The following is a 23928-nucleotide window of genomic DNA, read 5'->3' as shown; positions in this document are numbered from 1 at the left end:
CTTTCCTATTGTCTTGATTGTGTTTATCGCACTTCCTGCATTAGAATTCCCCGTAAGGTATTGTCTCTTTCGTAAAGTGCTGCGTATACCGTGGGCACTATATATATATATATATATATATATATATATATATATATATATATATATATATATATATATATATATATATATGTATATATATATATATATATAAAGATATAGCTACATGCAGTTGGGTAACGTCCCAAGTTGGTTTTAAAGGTGGAAGAAATGTCTGTTTTCTGCAGGAAACACTAATGTACTTTGTGCTGAATTTTCTTCCGGCAGCTTCCAAGGAATTTGCTTCTCTGCCTCTTTTTTTTCTTCCGTGAGTTCGAGCCGGCGTCGTTCTTCACACCTCGCGGTGCTCTGTCACCTTCCCTGCTCCGTGTCGCTCGTTAAGAGGCGACATGTGGCTCTGCTAACGACGCGACGCTGTCGGATCCCCCCGCGCTCCCTGCCTAATTGGACGGTTTGCAGCCATCCGAGCTGCCCCTGCCTCGTTCCGGGCCGGCGCCTTCACTCTATAATGTGTCCGACAGCCGCTGAGGGGTCGATCCGTTTTACGAGCGGGCCGTTAACCCCTCGGTACAGCGCTGCCCTAATGGGCGTCGGAAGCGAGGGGCCAGTTCTGCAGGGCGTCTGCCTCCGATTCTCCAACGGGAAGCCCGTGTTATTGTCCAGTCGTGCCTGTGCATCGCTCTGCGGTGTAGCTGACCTTGTCGCCCTGCTCGTTGGGTGGTGTGGGCGCCAACGCATGGATGCGCCAGCGGGGATGGCAGGTACCCCCCTTACTACACCGCGCACCTCCTGGCCCCCTCATTGGGCGGCCTGCACCCTGACACTATTGCATTAAGGTTTATGAAATGTCCATCCTGGTGTATTCTTTATATATATATATATATATCATCGCTACAAAACGGTTACATTGAGTCCCTATCCTGAAGAGCTTACAGTCTGTTTTTTCTTTTAGCCGCTTCTCGCTTCGCCGCAGGGACCTCTTGCGCCGGTTGCGTCTCAGCCAAGGTAAGCGCCTAACATTACCCCTTGCCATAAAACCCCTAATCTTAACATCTAATACTACCCCTACCCCCTACCCTAAAAACCTTACCCCTTACTCTAACCCCCTTACCCTAACCCCCTTACCCTAACCCCCTTACCCTAACCCCCTTACTCTAAAACCCCTTACCCTAACCCCATACCCTAAAAACCTTACCCCTAACCCCATACCCCTTACCCTACAACCTTAACCTAAAACCCCTTACCCCCTACCCTATAAACCTTACCCTAACCCCCTACCCTAAACCTTACACCTTACTCTAACCCCCTTACTCTAACCCCCTTACCCTTACCCCCTTACTCTAACCCCCTTACTCTAAAACCCCTTACCCTATAAACCTTACCCCTTACCCTAACCCCCTACCCTAAAAACCTTACCCCTTACTCTAACCCCCTTACTCTAACCCTCTTACTCTAAAACCCCTTACCCTAACCCCCTTACCCTACATCCTTAACCTAAACCCTTACCCTAACCCCTTACCCTAACCCCCTACCCTATAAACCTTACCCCTTACCCTAACCCCCTTACCCTACATCCTTAACCTAAAACCCCTTACCCTAAAGCTCGTTAACCCCTTAAGATACAAGGTACCACATGACATCGGCATTACGGGGGGCATATTTGCAAGCGGTGCTGAGTCGGGACGGAGTCTTATCCCATAGCACTGCTTAGTGTACCTGGGCCTTCGTGTTTTATTCTGCTACTGTCTTTTCTAACCCAGAATCCGTGTCCCCCAGAACTCCCACAGCCACGTTTAACCCATGTGCTGCCGGGCGGGCAATATAAAACTATAGAAAACAGTGTGCGGCTGGCCTATCTGGCACTTGAGGGGTTACATTTTCCTGTTGCAGGGACACTGGTAGCATTTAGTACGGGTTAGAGCAGGGGGGCGCAACTCCAGTCCTCAACCCCCCCCCCCAACAGGTCAGGTTTTCAGGATATCCCAGCTTCAGCACAGGTGACTCAAATCAGTCCCAGCTTCAGCACAGCTGGCTCAATCAGTCCCAGCTTCAACACAGGTAACTCAATCAGTCCCTGCTTCAGCACAGGTGGCTCAATCAGTCCATGCTTCAGCACAGGTGGCTCAATCAGTCCCTGCTTCAGCACAGGTGGCTCAATCAGTCCATGCTTCAGCACAGGTGGCTCAATCAGTCCATGCTTCAGCACAGGTGGCTCAATCAGTCCCTGCTTCAGCACAGGTAGCTCAATCAGAGGCTCAGTCTTTTACTTAGACTGAGCCTCTGATTGAGCCCCTATGCTGAAGCAGGGATATCCTGAAAACCTGACCTGTTGAGGACTGGCGTTTAGCTCTCACCCTGGGTCAGAGGTCAGTGCTTACGCAGCGAGGGGTCAGCGGCTACTCACGATACGCATTATTAATGATTAGCTGCGTTCTCCCCGGTGACAGTGACATAGTTATCGGATGTGGGCGCATCTCCGCGTGTTCATTCCCCAGCGCCAGAATGGGCAAACGCCACAGCGCTGTGTAATGTTCGTGTCGCGCATAGTGACATCAGGACTGTGTTGTGCGTTAGGGAGAGACCTGATTGTCATTATTTGGGGTCAGGAAGGACTTTCTCCCCCTTATAAAATCATTGGATGGTGCTTCTCTGGGTTATTTCTGCCTTCCTCTGGATCAATATAAATACAAATATAGGATAAAGTATCTGTCGTCTAAATGTAGCACAGGGCGAACTTAATGGACGTACGTCTTTTTTCAACCTCATCTACTATGGATCTATAAAACTATGGAACTATAAAACCATGGAACTATGGAATTGTAGAACTATGGAACTATATGGAACTATAGAACTATGGAACTATATACAGAACTATGGAACTAGTTAACTATAAAACTATGGAACTAGTTAACTATAAAACTATGGAATTATAGAACTATGGAACTATGGAATTATAGAACTATGGAACTATATACAGAACTATGGAACTATGGAATTATAGAACTATGGAACTATATACAGAACTATGGAACTATAGCACTATGGAACTATGGAATTATAGAACTATGGAACTATATAGAACTATGGAACTATAGCACTATGGAACTATGGAATTATAGAACTATGGAACTATATACAGAACTATGGAACTAGTTAACTATAGAACTATGGAACTATATATAGAACTATGGCATAACTATGGGCCAATAGCCCGCGACGCACCGACGTCAACGGCGCCGTGACGTTGACGCTGCTGTGCTGTGATTGGATGTTTTCAGCCGACAGCGCGCTGAAAAACAGCTTGGCTGTCGGCTGAAAATCCCAACGCCTCAGCACGCCTGCGGACGCTCGCATGAGCCCCCCCTCAAGACATCCTCATTGAGGATGCCGGGGGTCAGCGCGGAGCGTCCGCACGGCTCAGCGCGGCCTGTCCTTCCATGGACGCAGCCTTAACGTGGGGTACTCTAGTAGCTGAGAGCTGTGTCACTCCGCGTGGAAAGGGCCCTCTCCGCTGGGATTGCCGCGCTTTGCTAGCCTGTAAGCCCTTCTCGCATGTTCAGTCCGTGTCTCACAGGCTCTCTTACACGCGGTATCGTTCCGGCGGTGCGACGCTGGGCGGAATGATCAAACAAGCTCAAACTCGCCGTTTTGGACGCCAAGCTGAATTCTGGTGAAGGTTTCACACGGACAAACTCGCAGTTACTAGAATATCCCCCAGAGTCGCCAAAACCGCGGAAATACGCAGCTCTGCCGCGGCCACGCTGCGCGGGGGGTGGGGTCATCTGTACGTGTGCAGGAGAATGGCCAGATGGTTCCCGCTCGGAGTTCAGACACGGTTGGGGCCACTGTCCCCTCACCGCCCCCTACCACCCATTCTGGGAAAGTGCCCCTCCCCCCGCCCACGTTCCTACCCCCCACTCCGGTAAAGCGGCCCACTGCCCACATTCCTACCCCCTACTCTGGCAAAGTGCCCCCCAGCGCACATTCCTACCCCCCACTCCGGCAAAGTGACACCCCGCCCACGTTCCTACCCCACATTCCGGCAAAGCGCCACCCTGCCCACGTTCCTACCCCCCACTCCAGAAAAGCGCCACCCTGCCCACGTTCCTACCCCCCACTCCGGCAAAGTGCCACCCTGCCCACGTTCCTACCCCCCACTCCGGAAAAGCGCCACCCTGCCCACGTTCCTACCCCCCACTCCGGCAAAGTGCCACCCAGCCTACGTTCCTACCCCCCACTCTGGCAAAGTGCCACCCTGCCCATGTTCCTACCCCCCACTCTGGCAAAGCGCCACCCTGCCCACGTTCCTACCCCCCACTCTGGCAAAGTGCCACCCTGCCCACATTCCTACCCCCCACTCCGGCAAAGCGCCACCCAGCCCACGTTCCTACCCACCACTCCGGCAAACTGCCACCCTGCCCACGTTCCTACCCCCCACTCCGGCAAAGCGCCACCCTGCCCACGTTCCTACCCCCCACTCCGGCAAAGCACCACCCTGCCCACGTTCCTACCCCCCACTCCGGCAAAGCGCCACCTGCCCACGTTCCTACCCCCCACTCTGGCACAGCGCCACCCTTCCCATGTTCCTACCCACCACTACGGCAAAGCTAACCCCCTGCCCACGTTCCTACCCACCACTCCGGCAGAGCTGCCCACGTTCCTACCCCCCACTCCGGCAGAGCTGCCCACGTTCCTACCCCCCACTCCGGCAGAGCTGCCCACGTTCCCTACCCCTGTGCTGCCGGATATCCCTCCCCGGTGACGACGGTGCCAGCCTGCAGGGACTCCCCCCGGCAGCAGCGGCTGTATAAATGTCCGTATCGATCGGCAGGAGCACTTGAGAGAATGGGAGCAGCAGGGTAATAAAGGCGGTAATATATCAGCCGGCACAGCTGCCTGTCCCGTCCAGATCGAAGCCGCATTTAGATCATTACAGCTTCCGTGGCACGACAGGGACATGGCAGAGATTTCACACCGGCGCAGGCCCTGCTGGAAAGTAACACACATCTGCCTGTGAGACGTGTATACGTACAGTGTGTATATCTTTATCTCTATAGCGCCTATATCCAGGCACACGGCGCGTCACAGCAGCAACACACAGGGCACCATAATGTAGCACATAATGGGACCAGACACAAGTGACGATGGGTGAAGGCGGCCCTGCCCCGAAGAGCTTACAATCTAAGTAGCAATTAGGAGGCACTTGGAGACAGTGGGCGGGCGTTGGGGTAAGTGCGAGCACTTCGGAGATGCTGAAAGGCTTCGGTAGAGAGGTGCGTTTTGAGACGGGCCTTGCAGATGGGGAGAGAGGCTGCCAGTTGGAGGGGAAGGGTGCTGCAGAGGGGTGGGGGGCAGTGAGTGGGAGCGGGTTTAGGTGGGAGAGGGATAAAGGTACCTGCTGTGACTCTGTATGTGAGCACGGTATATGTCAGCAAGGGGTTGGATCATGGCTGGGCAACTCCAGTTCTCGACGGCCGCCAACAGGTCAGGTTTTCTGGATATCCCTGCTTCAGCACATGTGGCTCAGTCGTTGACCAACTCTGATTGAGGCACCTGGGCTGAAGCAGGGACTGATTGAGCCACCTGTGCTGAAGCAGTGACTGATTGAGTCACCTGTGCTGAAGCAGGGACTGATTGAGCCACCTGTGCTGAAGCAGGGACTGATTGAGCCACCTGTGCTGAAGCAGGGATATCCTGAAAACCTGACCTGTTGAAGGGTCTTAAGGACCGGAGTTGCGCACCCCCTTGCCCTGGCACCTGCCCCCGGAGTTGCGCACCTCCTTGCCCTGGCACCTGCCCCCCGGAGGTGGTGCAGCACTGTACGTCCCGCACATCCGTGGGACCCGCCACGGAACGCTTGCAGTCTGGGAACCGTAACACGGGCGGGCACGAGTGTTTGATGGCTGAGCGCTTTCTCTCAATTCCGCCAGTCCGGCGGGACGGTGGCACCGATGTCTCGTGGGCCGGGGGGAGGGGGGGCCTGTGCATTAGGGCGGCGTGGGAACGCGGCTGGGAATGCGGCGCTGTGAAAACACGCGCACGCCGCATTACACAGCCCTGCGTTCCTGCAACGCTCCCGGGCACGGGGGGAGGGGCATGGGGGACAGGGGGGACAGGGGGGGGGGCGGGGGGCAGGACAGTAATGCAGTCAGGTAGCCTCAGCCTCTCTCTCACGTTATATATCACTGGCAGTGTAGGCGGTGCTGTACACTGGACTTATGCTATCTCCTGCAGGGGGGTGGGTAAGTGCGTCCGGACCAGACTCCCCTCCCCCGCAGCGCTAACACCAGCGCACTCGGAGCCACGCTGCACCTGTGGGTACCACAAATTATTCTCGGAAAGAGCAGAAAATCCCATTTGTGTGTCTAGGCCACAGGGGGTCCAAGTCTGGTCCTCAAGGGCCACCAACAGGACAGGTTTTCGGGATATCCCTGCTTCAGCAAAGGTGGCTCAATCTGTGGCTCAGTTATTGGCCAAGTCTGGTCCTCAAGGGCCACCAACAGGTCAGTTGTGCAGGATATCTCTGCTTCAGCTAAGGTGGCTCAATCGGTGGCTCGGTCAAAGAATGATCCACTGATTGAGCCACCGTGTTAAGCAGGGATATCCAGAAAACCTGACCTGTTGGTGACCATTGAAGACTGGAGTTGGCCAATGACTGAACAACTGATTGAGCCACCCGCGCTGAAGCAGGGATATCCCTAATACCGGACCTGTTGGTCGCCCGTGAGGACGGGAGTTGGTCGCCCCTGCTGTAGATCATGAGACACGGCAGACGCTGGATGTAGACGCGCCCCCTCCGAGTCCCGGGGGTGGGGGGGAGGGGGTGGGCCGTGAGACGGCGTCACCCGGCCGAGTGCTTCGGCCTCATGGCGGTCTGCGGAAGCGTTGGCTGAAACTTGCGAGCTGGCTCTGATAACCGTCTCCGTGTCAGCATCTCTTCGCGCTTCCCCAACCGCGCGCCGGCCCGTGGCGAGATACGTGTGTATCTGTATTATACACAGAGCAGCGTGTGTATCTGTATTATACGCAGAGCAGCGTGTGTATCTGTATTATACGCAGAGCAGCATGTGTATCTGTATTATACGCAGAGCAGCGTGTGTATCTGTATTATACACAGAGCAGCGTGTGTATCTGTATTATACGCAGAGCACCGTGTGTATCTGTATTATACGCAGAGCAGCGTGTGTATCTGTATTATACGCAGAGCAGCGTGTGTATCTGTATTATACGCAGAGCAGCGTGTGTATCTGTATTATACACAGAGCAGCGTGTGTATCTGTATTATACACAGAGCAGCGTGTGTATCTGTATTATACGCAGAGCAGTGTGTATCTGTATTATACGCAGAGCAGCGTGTGTATCTGTATTATACGCAGAGCAGCGTGTGTATCTGTATTATACGCAGAGCACCGTGTGTGTATCTGTATTATACGCAGAGCAGCGTGTGTATCTGTATTATACGCAGAGCAGCGCGTGTATCTGTATTACACGCAGAGCAGCGTGTATCTGTATTATACGCAGAGCACCGTGTGTGTATCTGTATTATACGCAGAGCAGCGTGCGTATCTGTATTATACGCAGAGCAGCGTGTGTATCTGTATTATACGCAGAGCAGCGTGTGTATCTGTATTATACGCAGAGCAGCGTGCGTATCTGTATTATACGCAGAGCAGCGTGTATCTGTATTATACGCAGAGCAGTGCGTGTATCTGTATTATACGCAGAGCAGCGTGTATCTATTATACGCAGAGCAGTGCGTGTATCTGTATTATACGCAGAGCAGCGTGTATCTGTATTATACGCAGAGCAGCGTGTGTATCTGTATTATACGCAGAGCAGCGTGTGTATCTGTATTATACGCAGAGCAGTGTGTGTATCTGTATTATACGCAGAGCAGCGTGTGTATCTGTATTATACGCAGAGCAGCGTGTGTATCTGTATTATACACAGCAGCGTGTGTGTCTGTATTATATACAGAGCAGCATGTGTATATGTATTATACACAGAGCAGCATGTGTATATGTATTATACACAGAGCAGCGTGTGTATCTGTATTATATGCAGAGCAGCGTGTATCTGTATTATACGCAGAGCAGCGTGTGTATCTGTATTATACACAGAGCAGTGTGTGTATCTGTATTATACGCAGAGCAGCGTGTGTATCTGTATTATACACAGAGCAGCGTGTGTATCTGTATTATACGCAGAGCAGCGCGTGTATCTGTATTATATGCAGAGCAGTGTGTATCTGTATTATACGCAGAGCAGTGTGTATCTGTATTATACGCAGAGCAGCGTGTGTATCTGTATTATACGCAGAGCAGTGTGTGTATCTGTATTATACGCAGAGCAGTGTGTGTATTTGTATTATACGCAGAGCAGCGTGTGTATCTGTATTATACGCAGAGCAGCGTGTGTATCTGTATTATACGCAGAGCAGCGTGTGTATCTGTATTATACGCAGAGCAGCGTGTGTATCTGTATTATACGCAGAGCAGCGTGTGTATCTGTATTATACGCAGAGCAGCGCGTGTATCTGTATTATACGCAGAGCAGCGTGTGTATCTGTATTATACGCAGAGCAGCGTATGTATCTGTATTATACGCAGAGCAGTGTGTATCTGTATTATACGCAGAGCAGCGCGTGTACACAGTGCAGCGCGTGTATCTGTATTATATGCAGAGCAGCGTGTGTATCTGTATTATACGCAGAGCAGCGTGTGAATCTATTATACGCAGAGCAGCGTGTGTATCTGTATTATACGCAGAGCAGCGTGTGTATCTGTATTATACGCAGAGCAGCGTGTGTATCTGTATTATACACAGAGCAGCGCGTGTATCTGTATTATACGCAGAGCAGCGTGTGTATCTGTATTTATACGCAGAGCAGCGTATGTATCTGTATTATACGCAGAGCAGTGTGTATCTGTATTATACGCAGAGCAGCGCGTGTACACAGTGCAGCGCGTGTATCTGCATTATACACAGAGCAGCGTGTGTATCTGTATTATACGCAGAGCAGCGCGTGTATCTGTATTATACACAGAGCAGCGCGTGTATCTGTATTATATGCAGAGAAGTGTGTGTATCTGTATTATACACAGAGCAGCGTATGGATCTGTATTATATGCAGAGCAGCGTGTGTATCTGTATTATATGCAGAGCAGCGTGTGGATCTGTATTATACGCAGAGCAGCGTGTGTATCTGTATTATACGCAGAGCAGCGTGTGTATCTGTATTATACGCAGAGCAGTGTGTATCTGTATTATACGCAGAGCAGCGTGTGTATCTGTATTAAACGCAGAGCAGCGTGTGTATCTGTATTATACGCAGAGCAGCGTGTGTATCTGTATTATACGCAGAGCAGGGTGTGTATCTGTATTATACGCAGAGCAGCGTGTGTATCTGTATTATACGCAGAGCAGCGTGTGTATCTGTATTATACGCAGAGCAGCGTGTGTATCTGTATTACACGCAGAGCAGCGTGTGTATCTGTATTATACGCAGAGCAGCGTGTGTATCTGTATTATACGCAGAGCAGCGTGTGTATCTGTATTATACGCAGAGCAGCGTGTGTATCTGTATTATACGCAGAGCAGCGTGTGTATCTGTATTATACACAGAGCAGCGTGTGTATCTGTATTATACGCAGAGCACCGTGTGTATCTGTATTATACGCAGAGCAGCGTGTGTATCTGTATTATACGCAGAGCAGCGTGTGTATCTGTATTATACACAGAGCAGCGTGTGTATCTGTATTATACGCAGAGAAGCGTGTGTATCTGTATTATACGCAGAGCAGTGTGTATCTGTATTATACGCAGAGCAGCGTGTGTATCTGTATTATACGCAGAGCAGCGTGTGTATCTGTATTATACGCAGAGCAGCGCGTGTATCTGTATTACACGCAGAGCAGCGTGTATCTGTATTATACGCAGAGCACCGTGTGTGTATCTGTATTATACGCAGAGCAGCGCGTGTATCTGTATTATACGCAGAGCAGCGTGTGTATCTGTATTATACGCAGAGCAGCGTGTGTATCTGTATTATACGCAGAGCACCGTGTGTGTATCTGTATTATACGCAGAGCAGCGTGTGTATCTGTATTATACGCAGAGCAGCGTGTGTATCTGTATTATACGCAGAGCAGTGTGTATCTGTATTATACGCAGAGCAGCGTGTGTATCTGTATTATACGCAGAGCACCGTGTGTATCTGTATTATACGCAGAGCAGCGTGTGTGTCTGTATTACACGCAGAGCAGCGTGTGTATCTGTATTATACGCAGAGCAGCGCGTGTATCTGTATTATACGCAGAGCAGCGTGTTTCTGTATTATATGCAGAGCAGTGTGTGGATCTGTATTATATGCAGAGCAGCGTGTATCTGTGTTACACACAGAGCAGCGTGTGTATCTGTATTATACGCAGAGCCGCGTGTGTATCTGTATTATACGCAGAGCAGCGTGCGTATCTGTATTATATGCAGAGCAGTGTGCGTATCTGTATTATATGTAGAGCAGCGTGTGTATCTGTATTATATGCAGAGCAGCGTGTGTATCTGTATTATACGCAGAGCAGCGCGTGTATCTGTATTATACGCAGAGCAGCGCGTGTATCTGTATTGTACACAGAGCAGCGTGTGTATCTGTATTATACGCAGAGCAGCGCGCGTGTCTGTATTATACGCAGAGCAGCGTGTGTATCTGTATTATACACAGAGCAGTGTGTGTATCTGTATTATACACAGAGCAGTGTGTGTATGTGTATTATACACAGAGCAGTGTGTGTATGTGTATTATACACAGAGCAGCGTGTGTATCTGTATTATACACAGAGCAGTGTGTGTATGTGTATTATACACAGAGCAGCGTGTGTATCTTTATTATACGCAGAGCAGCGTGTGTATCTGTATTATACACAGAGCAGCGTGTGTATCTGTATTATACACAGAGCAGCGTGTGTATCTGTATTATACGCAGAGCAGCGCGTGTATCTGTATTATACGCAGAGCAGCGTGTGTATCTGTATTATACGCAGAGCAGCGTGTGTATCTGTATTATACGCAGAGCAGCGTGTATCTGTATTATACGCAGAGCAGCGTGTGTATCTGTATTATACGCAGAGCAGTGTGTGTACCTGTATTATACACAGAGCAGTGTGTGTAACTGTATTATACGCAGAGCAGTGTGTGTATCTGTATTATACCCAGAGCAGTGTGTATCTGTATTATACCCAGAGCAGTGTGTATCTGTATTATACCCAGAGCAGCTTGTATCTGTATTATACGCATAGCAGCGTGTGTACCTGTATTATACGCAGAGCAGCGTGTGGATCTGTATTATACCCAGAGCAGTGTGTATCTGTATTATACGCAGAGCAGCTTGTATCTGTATTATACGCATAGCAGCGTGTGTACCTGTATTATACGCAGAGCAGCGTGTGGATCTGTATTACACGCAGAGCAGCGTGTGTATCTATTATATGCAGATCAGTATGTGTATCTGTATTATACACAGAGCAGCGTGTGTATCTGTATTGTACACAGAGCAGCGTGTGTATCTGTATTATACACAGAGCAGCGTGTGTATCTGTATTATACACAGAGCAGCGTGTGTATCTGTATTATACACAGAGCAGCGTGTGTATCTGTATTATACGCAGAGCAGCGTGTGTATCTGTATTATACGCAGAGCAGTGTGTATCTGTATTATACGCAGAGCAGCGTGTATCTGTATTATACGCAGAGCAGCGTGTGTATCTGTATTATACGCAGAGCAGTGTATCTGTATTATACGCAGAGCAGCGTGTGTATCTGTATTATACGCAGAGCAGCGTGTGTATCTGTATTATATGCAGAGCAGCGTGTGTATCTGTATTATATGCAGAGCAGCGTGCGTGTATGTATTATACACAGAGCAGCATGTGTATCTGTATTATACACAGAGCAGCATGTGTATCTGTATTATACGCAGCGCAGCGTGTGTATCTGTATTATACGCAGAGCAGAGCGTGTATCTGTATTATACACAGAGCAGCGTGTGTATCTGTATTATACACAGAGCAGCGCGTGTATCTGTATTATACACAGAGCAGTGTGTGTATCTGTATTATACACAGAGCAGCGCGTGTATCTGTATTATACGCAGAGCAGCGTGTGTATCTGTATTATACGCAGAGCAGCGTGTGTATCTGTATTATACGCAGAGCAGCGTGTGTATCTGTATTATACGCAGAGCAGCGCGTGTATCTGTATTATACGCAGAGCAGCGTGCGTATCTGTATTATACACAGAGCAGCGTGTGTATCTGTATTATACGCAGCGCAGCGTGTGTATCTGTATTATACGCAGAGCAGCGTGTGTATCTGTATTATACGCAGAGCAGCACGTGTATCTGTATTATATGCAGAGCAGCGTGTGTATCTGTATTATACACAGAGCAGCGCGTGTATCTGTATTATACGCAGAGCAGCGTGTGTATCTGTATTATACACAGAGCAGCGCGTGTATCTGTATTATACGCAGAGCAGCGTGTGTATCTGTATTATACGCAGAGCAGCGTGTGTATCTGTATTATACACAGAGCAGCGCGTGTATCTGTATTATACGCAGAGCAGCGTGTGTATCTGTATTATACGCAGAGCAGCGTGTGTATCTGTATTATACACAGAGCAGCGCGTGTATCTGTATTATACGCTGAGCAGCGTGTGTATCTGTATTATACACAGAGCAGTGTGTGTATCTGTATTATATGCAGAGCAGGGTGTGTATCTGTATTATACGCAGAGCAGCGTGTGTATCTGTATTATACGCAGAGCAGCGTGTGTATCTGTATTATACACAGGGAAAAAACCACCACCCGTCTCTCCGAACCCTCCATCTTCCTGGCACCGTGGAAGTTTCCAGCGGCATTTTCCACACTTTCTCGGGTTCTCAGAAATGTGCAGGATGATTCCGCCGCCGCGCGCCCCGCGCCAGCAGCCAGACTCTGCCAGCCGCCCCCGCCCCCTGCCCATGAAATCTGGGCAAGAGTTCACAGGTACAAATTGTCTTCCAGGAACAGACTCCCGGCCCCAGATAACACCCACATCGGGACGCGCCAGGGATCGCAGGCAGCAGCAGCACCTCACTGTACGGGTGGCTCTCTGGCTTCCGACGGTTTGGCTCCACCGACAAAGAGGAAACTCCGGTAGAAATCCAATAACAACACTTATGTTACAGTCCATGTGTGTGTGTGTGTGTGTGTGTGTGTGTGTGTGTGTGTGTGTGTGTGTGTGTGTGTGTGTGTGTGTGTGTGTGTGTGTGTGTGTGTGTGTGTGTGTGTGTGTGTGTGTGTGTGTGTGTGTGTGTGTATATATATATATATATATTTTTTTAAGTTATGGTGGGTGGAAAAAGCAACAAAAAACCTCCACCGCTAGCATATCTTCTATCTATATATATAAAACTGAAAATCTTGGTTGTGAGTGTCTGTAGACCATTTGATTTGTCCGTCGGTCCGCCCGCCCTCCCACGGCTCTCATTGACCGGTGTGTCTGCCCCCCCCACGTGTGTCCCGCCGTCCCACGGCTCTCATTGGCCAGTGTGTCTGCCCCCCCCCACCCAGTAACCCACCCAGTAACCCACCCACCCATTCAGTAACCCACCTAGCCACCCACCCATTCAGTAACCCACCCATTCACCAACCCACCCACCCATTCAGTAACCCACTCAGACACCCACCCATTCAGTAACCCACCCATTCAGTAACCCACCCAGCCACCCACCCATTCAGTAACGCACCCAGCCACCCACCCATTCAGTAACCCACCCACCCATTCAGTCGCCCACCCATTCACTCACCCGCCCACCCATTCAGTCACCCACCCACCCATTCAGTCACCCACCCACCCATTCAGTAAGTAACCCACCCACCCATTCAGTAACCCACCCATCCAGTAAAACAACCCACTCACCCATTCAGTAACCCGAGCCCACCTCCCGCCCCAGCCACCTGCCGCGGGGATATTAGGGCCAGGGGTGGAAGCGTCTGGCGGCAGGAAGCGGCACCCACCCGGTCAAGGTAAGTCACCCGGTCAAGGTAAGTCACCCACCCACCCCACCCAGTCACTCATCACTACCCTCCCGCCCCCCCAGTAAGCCACCGCCGCTGAGCTCTGAAGGTGGGGGGGATTACAACCAAAAAAGTGAGCCGCCACCGCCTAGCTGTCAAGGGGGGGAGGGGAAGTGTCTCGGGAGGGGAAGCGTCTCGCCCGCCCCCCCAAAATGTAATCCCGGGCAACGCCGGGTATATCAGCTAGTAGCCAATAAAGAATTCTGGGGAATGACATGCCAATAAGCACACAACTGCTTCAATGGGCTCTATGTGAATGGATATTCCAGGCAACAGGTGACACATTGTGTGCTCATTTGCATGTCATTTCCCAGAATCCCTTGCTGCAGTAGAAGCACTCTATGCTAGGTGATAATGGTTGAAAGGGGTGCAGACGTCTCTGTGCAGAGAGATCGCCTGTAAGAGCTGTGCAGGGAGATGCAGCGCCTCTGTGCAGGGAGATGCAGCGCCTCTGCAGGGAGATGCAGCGTCTCTGTGCAGGGAGATGCAGCGTTTCTGTGCAGGGAGATGCAGCGCCTCTGTGCTGGGAGATGCAGCGCCTCTGTGCAGGGAGATGCAGCGCCTCTGCAGGGAGATGCAGCGCCTCTGTGCAGGGAGATGCAGCGCCTCTGTGCAGGGAGATGCAGCGCCTCTGTGCAGGGAGATCGCCTGTAAGAGCTGTGCAGGGAGATGCAGCGTCTGTGCAGGAGATGCAGCGCCTGTGTGCAGGGAGATGCAGCGCCTCTGCAGGGAGATGCAGCGTGTCTGTGCAGGGAGATGCAGCGTCTCTGTGCAGGGAGATGCAGCGTCTCTGTGCAGGGAGATGCAGCGTCTCTGTGCAGGGAGATGCAGCGCCTCTGTGCAGGGAGATGCAGCGTCTCTGTGCAGGGAGATGCAGTGCCTCTGTGCAGGGAGATGCAGTGCCTCTGTGCAGGGAGATGCAGCGTCTCTGTGCAGGGAGATGCAGCGTCTCTGTGCAGGGAGATGCAGCGCCTCTGTGCAGGGAGATGCAGCGTCTCTGTGCAGGGAGATGCAGCGCCTCTGTGCAGGGAGATGCAGTGCCTCTGTGCAGGGAGATGCAGCGTCTCTGTGCAGGGAGATGCAGCGCCTCTGTGCAGGGAGATGCAGCGCCTCTGTGCAGGGAGATGCAGCGCCTCTGTGCAGGGAGATGTTAACTCTCTATGTGCCGCTCTTGCAAACACACAGAGCTGAGATTTGGCATTTTTTAGCCACTCGCCCTAAATCTTTCATCAGATTTCTGTCTCGCTGGATTATTCCCGACTGTACAGTACGACTTACCCAGGGGTCATGTGTGAGGGGCACGTGTCCCTGATGTCTGTGTATTAGGAGGGGGTGAGAGATACGTGTCCCTGATGTCTGTGTATTAGGAGGGGGTGAGAGGTACGTGTCCCTGATGTCTGTGTATTAGGAGGGGGCGAGAGGCACGTGTCCCTGATGTCTGTGTATTAGGAGGGGGTGAGAGGTACGTGTCCCTGATGTCTGTGTATTAGGAGGGGGTGAGAGGTACGTGTCCCTGATGTCTGTGTATTAGGAGGGGGCGAGAGGCACGTGTCCCTGATGTCTGTGTATTAGGAGGGGGCGAGAGGCACGTGTCCCTGATGTCTGTGTATTAGGAGGGGGTGAGAGGTACGTGTCCCTGATGTCTGTGTATTAGGAGGGGGTGAGAGGTACGTGTCCCTGATGTCTGTGTATTAGGAGGGGGCGAGAGGCACGTGTCCCTGATGTCTGTGTATTAGGAGGAGGGTGAGAGGTATGTGTCCCTGATGTCTGTGTATTAGGAGGAGGGTGAGAGGTACGTGTCCCTGATGTCTGTGTATTAGGAGGGTTGAGAAGTACATGTCCCTGATGTCTGTGTATTAGGAGGGGGTGAGAGGTACGTGTCCCTGATGTCTGTGTATTAGGAGGGGGTGAGAGGTATGTGTCCCTGATGTCTGTGTATTAGGAGGGGGCGAGAGGCACGTGTCCCTGCTGTCTGTGTATTAGGAGGGGGTGAGAGGCACGTGTCCCTGCTGTCTGTGTATTAGGAGGGGGTGAGAGGTACGTGTCCCTGCTGTCTGTGTATTAGGAGGGGGTGAGAGGTACGTGTCCCTGATGTCTGTGTATTAGGAGGGGGCGAGAGGCACGTGTCCCTGCTGTCTGTGTATTAGGAGGGGGCGAGAGGCACGTGTCCCTGATGTCTGTGTATTAGGAGGGGGTGAGAGGTACGTGTCCCTGCTGTCTGTGTATTAGGAGGGGGCGAGAGGCACGTGTCCCTGCTGTCTGTGTATTAGGAGGGGGCGAGAGGCACGTGTCCCTGATGTCTGTGTATTAGGAGGGGGTGAGAGGTACGTGTCCCTGCTGTCTGTGTATTAGGAGGGGGTGAGAGGTACATGTCCCTGATGTCTGTGTATTAGGAGGGGGTGAGAGGTACATGTCCCTGATGTCTGTGTATTAGGAGGGGGTGAGAGGTACATGTCCCTGCTGTCTGTGTATTAGGAGGGGGTGAGAGGTACATGTCCCTGATGTCTGTGTATTAGGAGGGGGTGAGAGGTACATGTCCCTGATGTCTGTGTATTAGGAGGGGGGGAGAGGTACGTGTCCCTGATGTCTGTGTATTAGGAGGGGGGGAGAGGTACGTGTCCCTGATGTCTGTGTATTAGGAGGGGGTGAGAGGTACATGTCCCTGCTGTCTGTGTATTAGGAGGGGGTGAGAGGTACATGTCCCTGCTGTCTGTGTATTAGGAGGGGGTGAGAGGTACATGTCCCTGATGTCTGTGTATTAGGAGGGGGTGAGAGGTACATGTCCCTGATGTCTGTGTATTAGGAGGGGGTGAGAGGTGCATGTCCCTGCTGTCTGTGTATTAGGAGGGGGTGAGAGGTACATGTCCCTGATGTCTGTGTATTAGGTGGGCGTGAGAGATGCACTTCCCAGCAATACTTTAATTAATCAGCGAGCCAATGTCTTCCAGATGCGGGTTCCCCCCCCCTCTCCTCCACCCAACCCCCTCCCCCCCCCCCTCCGTGGCCCCAGACGGAGACACAGGAGACAGAGAGACTCCTGTGGCGGGCTCATCCTTGAACTTGGCTGACAGTCTCCCCCCCGCCCCCGTCCATCAGGAGGACACCAGCCGGCAGCTGCTGGAGGGGTTATTCCAGCTCGCCTGTGCTACCAAGCCTTTAGATTGCAAGCTCCACGGGTCAGAGATTATCGTCACCCTACTTTCCCGTTTGCTTCCGCGTCCTGTATCCCTCTCCTGTACTTTCGCTGCCGGCGGCGCACTGCAGAGCAGGAAGGGGTTAAATCTTCCCACCCCTGATTCTTCTGGGTCGATCCCCGCGGGTTCCGGGTCAGTATGGTGACCACCGTTAACGAAGCATCAATGCTCAGGGTAAGGATATCCCTGCTTCAGCACAGGGCGCAGTCTTCGACTGAGCCACTGCTTGAGCCACCTGTGCTGAAGCAGGGATAGCCTTCAAACTTGACCTGTTGGCGGCCCTTGAGGACGGGAGTTGCCCCACCCCCATGGAGACCGGCAAATTGTTAACGGTTTGGTCACCACGCTCCTCAGAGGGTGTGCTCGATACTTGGTGACAAGGTTCAGCGAACACGTCACAAACGAGGTAAAGTGAATACCATAAAAATCCTCAAAAGTATTTTATTTGGTAATTAAAGGCGGTAATCTCCGGTATTTAAGCCATGTAACCTTTCGATGGCAGAGGGGCCTGCAATTCATGGTGCTGCTCTGGCCGTGAAATGGTTAAACATCTCCGCATTACCCAGCAAATAATCAAGCCATTAATTATCCGTTGTTAGTTCAGTGTTAACTTCTCCTGGCAGCAGATAAAGGAAGCAGATAGTTTTCAGAGCAGCAGAAGTCTGCCAGAAACATGGAGACCGGTGGAGAGAAGTCCTACCCAACACTGGAGAGAAGTCCTACCCAACACTGGAGAGAAGTCCTACCCAACACTGGAGAGAAGTCCTACCCAACACTGGAGAGAAGTCCTACCCAACACTGGAGAGAAGTTCTACCCAATTCTGAAGCCATACCGAACGCCGGAGAGAAGCCACACCGAACGCCGGAGAGAAGCCACACCGAACGCCGGAGAGAAGCCACACCGAACGCCGGAGAGAAGCCACACCGAACGCCGGAGAGAAGCCACACCGAACGCCGGAGAGAAGCCACACCGAACGCCGGAGAGAAGCCACACCGAACGCCGGAGAGAAGCCACACCGAACACTGGAGAGAAGCCCTACCGAACACTGGAGAGAAGCCCTACCGAACACTGGAGAGAAGCCCTACCGAACACTGGAGAGAAGCTCTACCGAACACTGGAGAGAAGCTCTACCGAACACTGGAGAGAAGTCCTACTGAGCACTGGAGAAAAGTCCTGCCGAATGCCGGAGAAAAGTCCTGCCGAACGCCGGAGAAATGTCCTACCGAATACCGGAGAATTGTCCTACCGAACGTCAGAGGGAAGTGCTATCAAACACTGGAGAGAAGTCCTACTGAGCACTGGAGAGAAGCCCTACCGAACACTGGAGAGAAGCTCTACCGAACACTGGAGAGAAGCTCTACCGAACACTGGAGAGAAGCTCTACCGAACACTGGAGAGAAGCTCTATCGAACACTGGAGAGAAGCTCTACCGAACACTGGAGAGAACACTGTAGAGAAGCTCTATCGAACACTGGAGAGAAGCTCTACCGAACACTGGAGAGAAGCTCTACCGAACACTGGAGAGAAGCTCTACCGAACACTGGAGAGAAGCTCTACCGAACACTGGAGAGAAGCCCTACTGAACACTGGAGAGAAGCCCTACCGAACACTGGAGAGAAGTCCTACTGAGCACTGGAGAAAAGTCCTGCCGAATGCCGGAGAAAAGTCCTACCGAACGTCAGAGGGAAGTGCTACCGAATTCTGGAGAGAAGCCCTACCGAGCACTGGAGAGAAGCTCTACCGAACACTGGAGAGAAGCCCTACCGAACACTGGAGAGAAGCTCTACCGAACACTGGAGAGAAACTCTACCGAACACTGGAGAGAAGCTCTACCGAACACTGGAGAGAAGCTCTACCGAACACTGGAGAGAAGCCCTACCGAACACTGGAGAGAAGCTCTACCGAACACTGGAGAGAAGCCCTACCGAACACTGGAGAGAAGCCCTACCGAACACTGGAGAGAAGCCCTACCGAACACTGGAGAGAAGCTCTACCGAACACTGGAGAGAAGCCCTACCGAACACTGGAGAGAAGCTCTACCGAACACTGGAGAGAAGCTCTACCGAACACTGGAGAGAAGCCCTACCGAACACTGGAGAGAAGCCCTACCGAACACTGGAGAGAAGCCCTACCGAACACTGGAGAGAAGCCCTACCGAACACTGGAGAGAAGCCCTACCGAACACTGGAGAGAAGCTCTACCGAACACTGGAGAGAAGCCCTACCGAACACTGGAGAGAAGCTCTACCGAACACTGGAGAGAAGCTCTACCGAACACTGGAGAGAAGCTCTACCGAACACTGGAGAGAAGCTCTACCGAACACTGGAGAGAAGCCCTACCGAACACCGGAAAGAAGCCCTACCGAACACCGGAGAAAAGCCCTACCGAACACCGGAGAGAAGCCCAACCGAACACCGGAGAAAAGCCCTACCGAACACTGGAGAAAAGCCCTACCGAACACTGGAGAGAAGTCCTACTGAGCACTGGAGAAAAGTCCTGCCGAATGCCGGAGAAAAGTCCTACCGAACGTCAGAGGGAAGTGCTACCGAATTCTGGAGAGAAGCCCTACTGAGCACTGGAGAGAAGCTCTACCGAACACTGGAGAGAAGCCCTACCGAACACTGGAGAGAAGCTCTACCGAACACTGGAGAGAAACTCTACCGAACACTGGAGAGAAGCTCTACCGAACACTGGAGAGAAGCTCTACCGAACACTGGAGAGAAGCCCTACCGAACACTGGAGAGAAGCTCTACCGAACACTGGAGAGAAGCCCTACCGAACACTGGAGAGAAGCCCTACCGAACACTGGAGAGAAGCCCTACCGAACACTGGAGAGAAGCTCTACCGAACACTGGAGAGAAGCTCTACCGAACACTGGAGAGAAGCCCTACCGAACACTGGAGAGAAGCTCTACCGAACACTGGAGAGAAGCTCTACCGAACACTGGAGAGAAGCCCTACCGAACACTGGAGAGAAGCCCTACCGAACACTGGAGAGAAGCCCTACCGAACACTGGAGAGAAGCCCTACCGAACACTGGAGAGAAGCCCTACCGAACACTGGAGAGAAGCCCTACCGAACACTGGAGAGAAGCTCTACCGAACACTGGAGAGAAGCCCTACCGAACACTGGAGAGAAGCTCTACCGAACACTGGAGAGAAGCTCTACCGAACACTGGAGAGAAGCTCTACCGAACACTGGAGAGAAGCTCTACCGAACACTGGAGAGAAGCCCTACCGAACACCGGAAAGAAGCCCTACCGAACACCGGAGAAAAGCCCTACCGAACACCGGAGAGAAGCCCAACCGAACACCGGAGAAAAGCCCTACCGAACACTGGAGAAAAGCCCTACCGAACACCAGAGAAAAGCCCTACCGAACACCAGAGAAAAGCCCTACCGCAGGGGTGCGCAAAGTTTTCTTCCTGCACCCCCCTGCCTGGTCTCCCCCTGCTCACGCCCCCTTCCCCTGCATGGCTCAGGTGTCAAATGATGCTGCGGGGTCATGTGCCGTTACGTTGCCATGGAAAAAAAAAAAAGAGTTAGACTTACAGGTAGTGTCTAAACTGCTCATTTGATAGACACTCCCTTTCAAGAGGACCACAGCAGGACTCTCTAGGGAAGAGTGTCCAGTTAACATAAATTAGAGGACCCTCTTCCGTATAAGCTTCTGGCAGAGGAGTGGGAGAAGGTTTGGGCGTGGGAAAGGGCGAGGGAGGGGGGAGGTTTGGGCCATTGGGAGTAGTAGGGAGAAGAAGGTTTGGACTTGAGAGGAGGAGCGACAATTGGGGGAGGAGAGGGACCTACAGACTTTGCGGATGTGGAGGGCCCATGGGCGTGAGGGCCAACATAGGGGTGGGGGCCTACAGACCCATGAATGGAACTTCTAAAGATCCCAGAGGGCCCGGGCATGTGAGGTGGCATTCCGCGGAAGGGGCTACCGGGCTGTGGAAGGGGTTGCAAAGGACTCATGGAATCTCCTACACTAGGTGGAGGTCACGGCTTGGAAGGTTACCTGCCAGCAGGTTCTGATGCCTCCACGCCCACGTTAGCCGGCTACATTCCAGGTTGAAAATTCCGGCCGCAAATCGAACTTCGTCCGAAATAGAATTTGCGTCCGGAATTTTAACCCCGTGTCTCATTCCCACCCTAGGGAACCTCAAGGGGGGAGGGGGGGGGGAGGAAGGGGAATGTAAAGAGGGAAGGATGAGAGATAAAAGCGAGATCATAAAAAGGGGGGGGGGGGAAAGAGAGAGAGAGAGAGATGTCCAAAACAAGAAACTCCACGGAGAGGATCAAGAGAACAGGGAAAAATTGGAATAATATTAGCAGCAACATGTGGCCTGTAAGTTCTCAGCCTTTACCTTACGTGAACCTTTTATTAAAGTTGTTTCAAGCCGTTAATTCTTGTTGTGCTGTGTTCCTCTTCCCCTGGAGACGGTTTTCCAGGCCTCCGATTTACACGTTGCTCGGGCCGTCATCTGTTTGCCGTTAAGCTGTTGTGCTTTGTTTTTGTGCTTGTGTGTCACGACCTTCTGTTATCTTTTGGGAGCCGGTCGGGGCCGCCGCCGCCGCCCCCGTAAACGCGTCCCTCGGGGCGGCCGTCGGGAGGAGGAGAAACGTTTTCGAGTTTGCACGTCTCCGAAAACGGGTCAGAAAAAAAAAAAACGATCTGGGGGCAGAGGAGGTCGCGGGTTAACCCATTCGCTGCCACTGCGGATGAGATGGGGGTTTTGGGGGGGATTTTAGGGAATACGCTGATCAGACACTCCGTCCAATAGGATTGGGTAAGGGAGAAGGAGAGATTTAGGGGTTAATCTATAGTGTCCAAAGTAACCTTCTGGGGCATGTTCTTTTCTTGAATGATTTACTTTATAGGGCCTGGATGGGAGTAACACTAAGGCCTCGGCCATGTTCCCTGCTTGCTGGCGGAGGCGCGCTGAGGCGCGCTCCCGCTCAGCACTGAGCCCCTACAGTCGCAATTAGACCGGCTTTAGTAGGGGCTCACCTACGCTTCCGCAAGCGCGCGGAAGCGTAGGTCTTAGGGAAATGTAACATTCCCCCGCTTGCCGGTGCGATAGGCCGGTCACGTGAGCGGTTCGCCCAATGAGGGCGAACCAGCTCCGTGATGTCACTGGCCCGCCCCCGGCCAGTGACGCGCCAGCCCCCGGCCCGCCCCCTGACGGCGCGCAGGGAAAGCACCCGCAAGGCCAGGGAAAGCACCCGCTTTCCCTGAGCCTCAGCGCGCCTCTGCACGTCAGCGGGGAGCCTGGCCGAGGCCTAAGACATACTTACTGTCACGTTATTGGAAGTTACAGGGCCTGGATGGGAGTAACACTAAGACATACTTACTGTCACGTTATTGGAAGTTACAGGGCCTGGGTGGGAGTAACACTAAGACATACTTACTGTCACGTTATTGGAAGTTACAGGGCCTGGGTGGGAGTAACACTAAGACATACTTACCGTCACGTTATTGGGAGTTATAGGGACTGGATGGGAGTAACACTAAGACATACTTACTGTCACGTTATTGGAAGTTACAGGGCCTGGGTGGGAGTAACACTAAGACATACTTACCGTCACGTTATTGGGAGTTATAGGGTCTGGATGGGAGTAACACTAAGACATACTTACCGTCACGTTATTGGGAGTTATAGGGACTGGATGGGAGTAACACTAAGACATACTTACCGTCACGTTATTGGGAGTTATAGGGACTGGATGGGAGTAACACTAAGACATACTTACCATCACATTATTGGGAGTTATAGGGACTGGATGGGAGTAACACTAAGACATACTTACCGTCACGTTATTGGAAGTTATAGGGACTGGATGGGAGTAACACTAAGACATACTTACCGTCACGTTATTGGAAGTTATAGGGACTGGATGGGAGTAACACTAAGACATACTTACCGTCACGTTATTGAGAGTTATAGGGCCTGGATGGGAGTAACACTAAGACATACTTACCGTCACGTTATTGGAAGTTATAGGGACTGGATGGGAGTAACACTAAGACATACTTACCGTCACGTTACTGGGAGTTATAGGGACTGGATGGGAGTAACACTAAGACATACTTACCGTCACGTTATTGGAAGTTATAGGGTCTGGATGAGAGTAACACTAAGACATACTTACCATCACGTTATTGGGAGTTATAGGGACTGGATGGGAGTAACACTAAGACATACTTACCGTCACATTATTGGGAGTTATAGGGACTGGATGGGAGTAACACTAAGACATACTTACCATCACGTTATTGGGAGTTATAGGGACTGGATGGGAGTAACACTAAGACATACTTACCATCACGTTATTGGGAGTTATAGGGACTGGATGGGAGTAACACTAAGACATACTTACCATCACATTATTGGAAGTTATAGGGACTGGATGGGAGTAACACTAAGACATACTTACCGTCACGTTATTGTAAGTTATAGGGACTGGATGGGAATAACACTAAGACATACTTACTGTCACGTTATTGGGAGTTATAGGGTCTGGATGGGAGTAACACTAAGACATACTTACTGTCACGTTATTGGGAGTTATAGGGACTGGATGGG

At 51.7% G+C, this 23928-nt stretch overlaps 2 long non-coding RNA genes across 3 annotated transcripts in view; one reads left to right on the top strand and one right to left on the bottom strand.

Annotated features, from left to right (window-relative positions):
• Positions 1 to 21819, bottom strand: part of LOC142483332 (uncharacterized) — a 39080-nt gene extending 17261 nt beyond the window's left edge. The window contains exon 1 of the long non-coding RNA XR_012797309.1: positions 21709 to 21819. This is a non-coding gene — a long non-coding RNA (uncharacterized LOC142483332). The remainder of the gene's footprint in view (positions 1 to 21708) is intronic.
• Positions 1 to 23928, top strand: part of LOC142483331 (uncharacterized) — a 43103-nt gene that overhangs the window by 400 nt on the left and 18775 nt on the right. The window contains exons 2-3 of one of the 2 annotated variants that reach the window (XR_012797308.1): positions 992 to 1044; positions 13097 to 13228. This is a non-coding gene — a long non-coding RNA (uncharacterized LOC142483331). Of the gene's footprint in view, positions 1 to 991; positions 1045 to 13096; positions 13269 to 23928 lie in introns of those variants that run through there. The other variant, XR_012797307.1, reaches the window with a different exon arrangement.

The sequence above is a fragment of the Ascaphus truei genome, unplaced genomic scaffold (assembly GCF_040206685.1).
Source record: "Ascaphus truei isolate aAscTru1 unplaced genomic scaffold, aAscTru1.hap1 HAP1_SCAFFOLD_321, whole genome shotgun sequence".
Taxonomy (NCBI): domain Eukaryota; kingdom Metazoa; phylum Chordata; class Amphibia; order Anura; family Ascaphidae; genus Ascaphus; species Ascaphus truei.
This window is presented reverse-complemented; position numbering and strand designations above follow the sequence as displayed.